Source organism: Podarcis liolepis (genome assembly GCF_965112155.1).
Source record: "Podarcis liolepis genome assembly, chromosome: 10".
Taxonomy (NCBI): domain Eukaryota; kingdom Metazoa; phylum Chordata; class Lepidosauria; order Squamata; family Lacertidae; genus Podarcis; species Podarcis liolepis.
In genome coordinates this window covers 39398635-39409494 of record NC_139562.1, presented here as the reverse complement: position 1 = coordinate 39409494, position 10860 = coordinate 39398635, and the positions used below count along the sequence as shown (strand labels likewise).

The window sequence follows — 10860 nt, the reverse complement described above, 5'->3', positions numbered from 1 at the left end:
ATCAATAGAAATCACATATTTGTCTTCTCAGGATATTATAACAATAGACCAAATGCTAAGGGATGCGGGTGACACTGTGGTCTAAACCACTGAGCCTCTTGGGCTTACCAATCAGAAGGTTGGCGGTTCGAATCCACACAATGGGGTGAGCGCCTGTTGCTCTGTCCCAGCTCCTGCCTACCTAGAAGTTCGAAAGCACGCCAGTGCAAGTAGATAAATAGATTCCACTGCGGTGGGAAGGCAAATGGTGTTTCCGTGTGCTCTGGTTTCCATCACCATGTTCCATTGTGCCAGAAGCAGTTTAGTCATGCTGGCCACATGACCCGGAAAGCTGCCTGTGGACAAACCCTCAGCCTGAAAGCGAGATGAGCGCCGCAACCCCAGAGTCGTCTTTGCCTGGACTTAACTGTTCAGGGGTCCTTTACCTTTACCTTTTTATACCAAATGCTAAGAAGCATAGATTGTCTGCAGTGAAGTCATCTTACACCACGTGCCGTGGGCCATTTTACATCCCTCCACTCAGTTGTGTTTTGGTTTTATGCAGTGTCTCATCACTTGGGTCATTTAATGCATGACAGCAAGACTTCAATATTTCCATAGCTTCAAAGGTGGAATTTGGGAGGAAGATGTGTTGTATACTATGGCACTGGAGGAAGACATGGGATGAAGTTGTTTTGCAGGTATGAAACTGAGAGTTTTGAAGACCCCTAACCTTTAAACTTTTTGCCTCTTCCGGCTTTGATTTTGCTGCCTCAAAGGAAGGCTTTAAAAAACAAACACCAAGACCATAACATGGGGAAAAGGTTTATACTGCCCCTCTGTGCCTGCTGTGATCGTGATTAATGTTAGCCTTCCAAACCCCAGAGGCCACTAATTTTATTTTGCAAAAGTGCTAATTGAATGTGCCTCCGAAAAACGTTCACAAACCAGAACACTTACTTCCAGGTTTGTGATGTTTGGAAGCCGATTTGTTCAGGAGCCAAGCCGTTCATGAACCAAGGTACCACTGTATTACCTTGACTATGAACCTCAACCTGAATTAGATGCAACCACCTCTCCAAGGTGACCATACATTGTGTAAGTACATTCTTTCAACCAAAGAATCATGGAACCCATAGTTTGTTAAGGATGCTAGGAATTGTAGCTTGGGGTGTGTGTGTGTGTGTGTGTGTGTGTGTGTGTGAATACAGTTCCCATGATTCTTTGAGGGGGGGGGGAAATGTGCTTTAAAAGTATGGTGTGTACACAGCCCGAGTTTGTAAGCTGATAAAGAAATATTTGGCAAGAAGCGATCTGTGGAGTAATATATATTTTTCTGCGGCATTTTTTATATCTTTTGAAAATTGAAGAGTTGGTTCTAGGATATAAAAAGGAAATTAAATATGGGAATGATGACATGTTAGATGAAAGGAAAGCAGCTTGAGGTTTTCAAATTACAAGAAGGTTGAATTACAGCAGGTATAATTTGTGCATTTCCCTTTTTTAATCTAAAAACACATGGAAATTCTAGGATTAAAAAACAAACAAACCCTTCAACAAAGGAAGCTTATAAATTCATTTATGTGCCAAAGGCAAAAAAAAAGGTAAGATACAACTCTTGCTTTCATTTGTGTACCATGCAATCTGCCTTCAACCCAGTTCCACAATATATATTCTCACAGCAATTTCATCCCTGATACCAATACATATTTCTGCCCACTATTCTCCATTCTCCAATATCATTCAATGTGGGAAATGAACTATTTTAGTTGAATAAAGTTCACTGAACGTGTTCACAAGCCTCTGAACATCTGAAAGTGTTCCCTTAACTGCTCAGTGAACTAAATGTGAATTAAGTGATTAAATTAATTTTGGGGAAGACCTTCTAACAATTTCTAGGTCATCTTCATGTTCATTCCTTCCTCTCCACAGAAGGAGGGCTGGACTTGTAGGTTTCTTTTTTTAAAAGCAAGTTAACAAGCAAAATGCAAAGGCAATATTGTAAGACTTATTAGGCAAATACGAAACTACGACTGTTGCTGAAGGCACTTAGGACTCAGCTATACAGCTGCAAATATAACATTTTAAGTGTGTTTTAAGTGCATTACACAAATGTGACAAAATATGGCACTGGTGAGCTAATGGCAAATTTCATATATATTTTAAAACGTTTTTTTTAAAAAGCATTTTCGCAGGGGTCTTTTTTAATATGTGTGTAGATAAAGCCTTAGTCACTTAATCACTGTTGCTTAAGCAATCAGAAGGAAGGAATGTGAGGCATACCTTATTGATTCCTACCTGCTGAAAGAATCACTCTGTTTCAACAGGATCAGTTTGCAGCAAGAAGTAAAGGTACAAGATAAAGCAAATGATGACTTCTGCCTTTAACTGTTGTGTAACTAGCATAAATTAAACAGGGTAAGCCTTTTCTAGTATGGAAATACACTTCTGGGGAAAACTTCACCTGTTGACCAGAATGTCATATTGTTGTTGTTGTTTAGTCGTGTCCGACTCTTCGTGACCCCATGGACCAGAGCACGCCAGGCACTTCTGTCTTCCACTGCCTCCCGCAGTTTGGTCAGACTCATGTTTGTAGCTTCGAGAGCACTGTCCAACCATCTCGTCCTCTGCAGTCCCCTTCTCCTTGTGCCCTCCATCTTTCCCAACATCAGGGTCTTTTCCAGGGAGTCTTCTCTTCTCATGAAGTGGCCAAAGTATTGGAGCCTCAGCTTCACGATCTGTCCTTCCAGTGAGCACTCAGGGCTGATAGGTTTGATCTTCTTGCAGTCCATGGGACTCTCAAGAGTCTCCTCCAGCACCATAATTCAAAAGCATCAATTCTTCGGCGATCAGCCTTCTTTATGGTCCAGCTCTCACTTCCATACATCACTAATGGGAAAACTGTCATATTACTTGTGTGCAATCCCCAATTTACTTTATGACCCTATATTTCAGCAGTTTCTGTGCCTCTGCCTAAAGGAAATGGAGGAAGGCAGGGGCTGTGGGGGGGCATGTTCTTCAATGTGGTTGTGGCCTGCTGGACAGGCTGTATCCTGGCAGCAAGAAAGTGGTGTGTGTGTGTGTGTGTGTGCATGTGTGTGTGTACAGAAATGGAAAATGCTTAATTTGCATACTGATTCAAAATAGCCATCAGAATATTTGGCTGCCAGGCTTTTTACATGTTTACAAAATGTTGTCTATGTCACATTATACACACACACACACACACACACACACACACACACTTGAAGAGCAATAATCATGCAGTATTCTTTGAATAAGAAAGGAAGATTAAAACCTGCATGAGTCCTACACTACACAGAATTACTAAAAGAATTTTGTGACACAAAGAAAATGCAAGGAGCCCATATTCCACATTGAGGAATTGCCTACTGTGTCACAGCAAGAGATGAGCTCAGACTACATGACTAAATGCTTGCCCTGCATATACATAGCACTTTCAATGGCTTCCAAATTAGGTCCCTTTATACTCTACCAATGAAATGTTGTATGAGTGGGTAATTTTATGACACACCTAGGAGTGACTATTTTAATCGTAAAGTGAAAAATAAAGTAAGAACTGGCACAAAAGGTTAAGATATTGTCAAGGCTGAGAATGAATGCACACACACACACCTCACAAGAGCTTATCTGGGCAAATCAGTAGCAATCAGCTAAAAGAAAGGAAAAAGCAGAGACTCCAATATCCCAAACTGTGAAGCCAACAGAAGGAACAAAACCAGAGAGAAACCATGCTGAGATATCAAATGGAGGCTGCCTGCGACCCACAGAGAATATTTGTTACAGCTAAAGTGGGAACCTAGGAAATTGTCAGTTCTGGAGACCAAGGGAAAGACCAAAAAAATAATAATAATGAGCAAGAACATAGAACAGGGCTGCATTGGCTTATTGTCAGAACTACATTTTCTACACATTGTCATGTTGCCTAATTAAGTGCATCTTAGCTTCATAGTAAAAGTCAAGGTTGCTGTTTTGCTATTGCTGCATGCATCTTAAATAAGTTATGTTAAATTTCTCAGGCAAATTTAATTAAAAAGGCCACTTATATGTGACCACGGAAATCAAGGGTTATATCACTTTACAGCAACACATTCAACGGCAGGTCTGAATACAAAAGCATATTGCCATCACATAGGAAAAAAGACTTGAGGCAAACGGCATTATGGGTAAACGTGTTATATTTATTAAAATATAACAAAACAAAGAATCTGGAAATGAACCAGATGGAAGAAATTAATCCAATCAAATATGTCTGTGCAGAGGATATGTAATACCGTATTTTTCGCCCCATAGGATGCACCGCCCCATAGGACGCACCTATTTTTTGGGGGGGGGATAAAGAAAAAAAAATTCCTCCCCAGGCAGGGGGCAGGGGCGGGGGAAGCCCGAGCTTCCCCCGACCGCAGCCCCCAGAACAGCCTGCTATCTGCAAGCCTAGGGAGCCGCGCCAGTCTCCCCAGGCTTGCGGAGAGTTGCGCGAAGCCCGGGGGCACTCTTCAGCGCGCACCAGGCTTCGGAATGCAGGCAGCTCTGCGCTACCCTCCGGAGCTCCGCGCGGCTTCGCGCCAGGATCCAGAGGGTGGCGCAGAGCTGCAGGAAGCCCTGGAGCGCAGGCAGCTCTGCGCCACCTTCCGGAGCCCCGCGTGGCTTCGCGCCGGGATCCGGGGGGTGGCGCGGAGCTGCAGGAAGCCCTGGAGCCCAGGCAGCTCCGCACCACCCTCCGGAGCCCCGCGCGGCTTTGCGCCGGGATCGGGAGGGTGGCGCAGAGCTGAAAGAAGCCCGGGAAAGCCTGCATTCGCCCCACAGGACGCACACACATTTCCCCTTCATTTTTGGAGGGGTGAAAGTGCGTCCTATAGGGCGAAAAATACGATAAATGGGAGGACACATTTGAGCAAGCCTGCAGCTGCATACTGTGATCATACAGCAAGTTTTCTTAAGATTCCTCCCTGCTGCTGAGTGCACCCTGGGTGCATGAACCTGACATGTGCACCACTGCTCCACTGGCCAATGTTCACCCCAATGTGCCTGCCAGACCAAACCTCACAAACCCGCTGAGATATGAACACAAGCACTCCTTAAACCCTACCCGGATTAAATGCCAGTTAAACCAAATTCCAGAACACCATTCCAGCCATGCAGACAACACTCAACAGAGTGACATAGGCAAAAAAGAGGAGACTCAAGGACTGTTAGGCGCTCCTCCTAAAATTGATGCTCAGAACCTGACAAAAGACAACTAGCAGCGCCCACCCTGGTGGGAGAGTGGGTGTCAAAAGTGGGGAAAGTGGGGGGTGGAGCCGGCATAAATAGTCTGGTCTCCACCTCTTCCTTATTGGGTAAAGTGCCCCACATGCCAAACTATATCTCTTCCCCTGGAGGAAACCAATCATCCTCTTTTTCTAGGGGAGGAGGGCATTGCAAATACGCTCCACTTGGAGGTGGGGATGGCATTCACATGCAAATAGATATTTATGTCTCAAATTGATTGCAACTTAGCAATTTCTTCCCCCCACCCTGAATGAATACCATGGAAGAACATATGTGAGCATGAAGGAAGGAACGTTTATGTACCGAAAATATATGTACGCTTTAAATGTATGGTGTACGCAGCCTTGATTTTGTGGGATGGAATCTATTGGTACAGTCAAATGCAACATTCCTTATTTCGCTGGAGTGGGTACAGGCAAGGGGAAATCCAGTCAGTGTAACTTCCTGTTACAGATAGGTAGCCGTGTTGGTCTGCCATAGTCAAAATAAAAAAATTCCTTCCAGTAGCACCTTAAAGACCAACTAAGTTAGTTCTTGGTATGAGCTTTCGTGTGCATGCACACTTCTTCAGATGCTTGGTATCTGAAGAAGTGTGCATGCACACAAAAGCTCATACCAAGAACTAACTTAGTTGGTCTTTAAGGTGCTACTGGAAGGAATTTTTTTAGTGTAACTTCCTGTTCCACTGGCCAGGAGACCCTCCCCCTGCATGTGATCTGAGAGATGGGCTTAATAACTATTATTCATCGCACCTTGCCCTGCATCCTGCAACTTCTCTTTTTCATCACCTCATCTCCCAATCTCACCTCATCTCACTAATAAATGATAAAGAAATTAGCAGTGCCTGAAGTGGAGCAAGACTCAGGGAGCTAGAAAATATATACATTTTAAGGGAGGGAGGGAGGAATGGAAGGAGGAAGGAGGAAGGGAGGAAACCATAATATTTTAGTTGTTGAGCCAGAAGTGTGTGGAAAATTGGAAGGCAGAACTATAGCATTTGTTTTAAAATAAAGGGCATTTTTACTTTCCTGTGGTGTACAATAAACATACGCTTGACTGATCAATTGTAGTGTTCCAGCAGAGGATGTTGGATCAGCAGACAGAATTTATACTAATGCTAACTTCCATCACCATCAAATCAATTGTGTTGGTAACCACATTTGATCTAAATTAACAGGTGTAAATGATTAAGAACGCTTCTCCATTATCAGCATGGTGCAATGGGGGGGGGGGGAGAGTCAGTACAGATCTTTGGAAATGTTTTAACAGTCGCTCTGAAACAAGGAAGTTAGTTTCCTCTATGATGCCAGGGTAGGAGAAATGGAATCTGTCAGTCATTAAAATGGAAGGCATATAGCACTGGGGCTGTCTGCAGAAGAAATTGGATTTCTGTGTCTGGGTCGTCCTGATTCCTTTTTATTCCACAAAGCAAATTGCTTTGCCGTACCTTCAGAATAAAACAGGAAAGGCTTCAGCTGACAGAGATAACATTAAAAGCTCATTAGGAGCCATGCATTGTAGTCTCTGCTGAACAATGTGTATTAGGAGACCAGCTCTTGTAAAAGGCAAAACTCATTTTCAAAGCGTTATGCAATGCTAGGTGAATGCCCATTTGCCACTAACCTTTTTTTAGCCCCCAGTGTATTCTCCTACCCCGTTTTCATTTTCTTTCTGTCCAAGACATCACATTTTAACATTTTATTGACAGCTATTTTCTTTCCGAAAAAGAAGAAGTTAGGCTACAGGAATCCATTCATGACCAAACAAGTATTTAAATGATTTCAATAAATTTCTCTGTGCACCCACACAAAACTTGATGCTGTTGCATATTTGTTTATACCTGTGTGCATGTATAATTGTTATGACCTGTATCAGCCAACTTCATGCATTATTTCTGCCCCTGATACATCTGCACAGAAGGCACAAAGAACATAGGAAGGGGACTCAGGTGTCTGAGCTTCCATGGAAAGATAGAATGTAAATGTATAAATCAATCAATCCTGAACAATGATGAATGAGCTAGCTAGTCTACCAAATGGATGGTTTGCCTACATGAAAACATAGAGATATATTAGATGAAGCTCTTAGGAGCATTTAAAAATCAGAGTGGTCCAACTTTTCATACCAAGAGGACTGCAAGAGTGCAAAACACCCCATGGTGTCTCCAGCCCCTGCCCCGTTCCACCCCTTTTTGTGACATCTTTGTGATGTTTTCAGCATGATGCGCATGTGTATAAATGGGCGGCTGCCTGGTCAAAACAGTGAAAACATTAAGGACACCTCCAGACTGTTAGGATTTGTGGGGAGGGATTCAAGTGCATTCTAGAACTTTAGGTTTGCACAACCATCATTACTCCTCCAATCATGTTTTCCCTGTGAATCAGGCTTTTTCGATGGCACCTGAAGGATATTCTAAAATAGATGGATAAATGACTAAGTAAATAAATACCCATGTCAGACAAACTTGCCCACCACAAACCAGGTGACGGCCGCAATCTTCTACACACATACCTGGGAGTAATATTCACAGAAAATAATGGAACCTACTTCTGATTAGACATGTGTAGGATTGCCATGTAGGGGAGATCTTTAAGCAGAACCTTGTTTCTCTGGGAATTTGGCTATTTCTGGATCCACACCCTTGTATTAAAAGAAATAAAATCACACAAAAAGGTCATCAGCCACAAGGGGCTGAATAAATTATTTAGCTTAGGTGTGAGTATATATTAAATTGCCATGTTTATTAGGAATAAATATATACCGTACATATATCATATCAAGCAGCCGTATAGTAGCTCATTTCAAACCTTTGATAGCATGAAGTCATCTTTTTGGGCTAATTTCTGACTTTTTTTTACTTCTACTATTTATCTTTCCAACAAAGTTTAATAAAACTTGGGAATTTGATTCATTGAATGGTAGGCAATAAAAGAACTGTTGGAGCCAAACCTCTTGGCTTTTGCTTTAAAATATTTAACTTCAGTGCAGATGTTTCAGCAGATAGAGGGGTTGGCTTTACCTGAAACACGTGGATTCAAATCAAAGCTCAGACATGGATTCCCTCATTGGGTGGTCTTACTTAACATGGTCTTTGACCCTCAATTTAACACCTTGAAATGGAACAGTAATTAGCTGTAGTGCTATAACTGGATTTCCCCCCTGAAGATTGTCAAATTTATAATTGTGCCTGCCTGCATCATGCCTGATTTTCACTCTGTTGCTGGGGTGGCCAACAGGAACTTAAAGGAAGACTTAGATCAGGGAGATCAGGGAGCTCAATGGTGTCAGAAAGGGGGTTAAGCACTCCTCTTCAGAGTGCCATCATGGGTCAGATTGAAATTGGATCCTCTATGAGCCATTTAGAGTAATAATAAAAAGGGGGGAAAGGTGATGGTGAAAAGCCAGGAAATTATCATTGATCTCTTGGAGATTGCATCATGTGTGGTTTGGCCCTGAACCTTGGCAGTAGCAGTAATGTATTGCTAATGATAAGTCTGGAATCCTGTGGAAGAGAAGGGAATCCAGCATATTTATGTAACCTTGGACTCAATAACAAGGGTTCCAGGGCATCCTTTGCTTCTTTAACCCATTTCCTAAGTCCAACCCAAATGGCAAAACCTGTGCTGAAGTGGGGAGGGGGGTATCAGCAGGGGGAGCCAACATGGTGCCCACCAGAAGTTGCTAAATGCCAACTCCCATCAATCCCAGTCAGCATAGCCAGTAGTCGGGGATATTGGAAAATATCATCTAATAGCATCTGGAGGACACCCTCGGATACCTCTGTTTTGCTCTATTCTGGCTCAATCCAGTGCCGCCTGCTGCCTAAAACCTGAGACCACAATTGGGATATCACACACACACACGATGTGATCCAACAGCAGTAATAGTTCAAATTAATTCAAAAAAAATAATGTGGGGTTAAAGGGGGTGGCAGAAAATGCAGGGAGGTGGCAGAAAGAGAGGTATGTGAAAGAGAGAAGTTGGGACCTGGGTGCTTTTTTTGCTTGGGCCCAACCTGACCGCACTGCGGCATGCAGCTCCTGGCAAACTGCCTCCAAGAGAACACAGCCAACAATAGGGAAAGGGTCTTCCTGCTGCTAGATATCCCAAAAGAGCAAAACTCTGGGGGTGCAGTTTGTTGGTCAGTGTTAGAACACAAGGCCAATGGCATCTCAAGTCCACTATCCAGTTCTCACAGTGGCCAAAGAGATGCCTGTGGGAAGCCAGCAAGCAAGCAAGACTTCTGAGCACAAAAGCACTCTCGCCTCCTGTGGTTTCCAGCAACTGGTACTGAGAAACATTGCTGCTTCTGACCATGGAGACGGTGTACTGGGATTGCTCTGCCATGATGAAGAAAATAAAAACGACAGGTCTTGGAAAAAGAGAGAGGGGGAATGTTCTTTACTGCAGACTTTTGCACAGTTATCCTTTCACTATGCCTATTTAAGCCAATTCCCAGAACCACCATTCCCTCCTTTGAGGCAGATTTCTCTCTTAAGGTGGCCACTAGTGTCAACTCATGCACTATTCCTCCATGCAAAGAACTGAACAGTAGTTAGCAGATCTTTAAGCCTGCCTGAAGGGCGTCTTTGTCATTGTCACTTCACCACTCCCTGCCTCACAGCTCCAGACAATCTGACAAGTCCGAGGAACTTCTCTCTCTCTCCACTGTCCAAACTACCAGAGTGTTGAGATCAAAATGAGAGCTTCAGCTCAGAGAGAACAGCTCTGGCTGGTTATCAGGCCAGATTCAGAAAAGCCCTCAGGGGAAGGACAAAATTGTCTGGTGGAAAGAAATTTGCCTCTCCCAACTGCTCTACACTGGCTCAACTTTCCCTGCGTGCTCACTTATAAAATAACAGGAGACTGCCTCTGAGGGGGAAGGTGAAGCAAAGACTCACAGCTGTCAGTTAACAGTCACTTGCAATGACCTTAATGCTTTTATTTGTAGGTTCATCATCAAAGGAGACAACTTCCCCAAAGGAATATCATCAAGACCAGTCATTCCCAGGAGATATTGCTGTGACTATATTGTTTTCAATGCATAGCAGAAGACCCATGTGCTAACTGGCCGCTCATGAGGGACTGAAATTGCTTTCTGAAAAGCACTAAGTAAAGAACCCTCAGGTCAATTTCTAAGCATTCAGGCCATGGGCCACCTCATGCATTGTATTTTTTAAAAGCTTAAAAAGATGTGCAGATTTTTATTTTTTTATTTATTTTCCAATTTACACATTACATCTATACAACTCTTACCTGAATCTTACATAGACTTCCTGACTTATCTTCCGTTGACATCCTACTTCAAATCCTTGGTTTGCTACAACTCCTTATATTATCTCTTTTCTCCCTTTATTTTCTCCCTTTTCTTTTCCTTTGTCTTGTCTACTGCTGCTCATGAGCTTATCCTACCATGATGCCACTCTTTTTACAGCATTCTTCAGAAAGTTCCCACAAGCCTCTTGTTTTCTTTTCCTTGTAATTTCTTATTTTGGCCATCAAGTTCGCTAACTCAACAAACTCTATTAACCTGCAACCATTGTTCCTTTGTTGGAGCAATCTTTTCTTTCCAATTTTTTGTACAAGTTA

The 10860-nt window shown here is 43.0% G+C and overlaps 1 long non-coding RNA gene across 1 annotated transcript; it reads left to right on the top strand.

The window, feature by feature from the left end:
- Nucleotides 1–567: 567 nt before the first annotated feature.
- Nucleotides 568–10295, top strand: LOC310687428. The gene is made up of 3 exons (XR_014516421.1): nt 568–680; nt 2307–2397; nt 10223–10295. It is a non-coding gene; the product is annotated as an uncharacterized lncRNA (long non-coding RNA).
- Nucleotides 10296–10860: the final 565 nt, after the last annotated feature.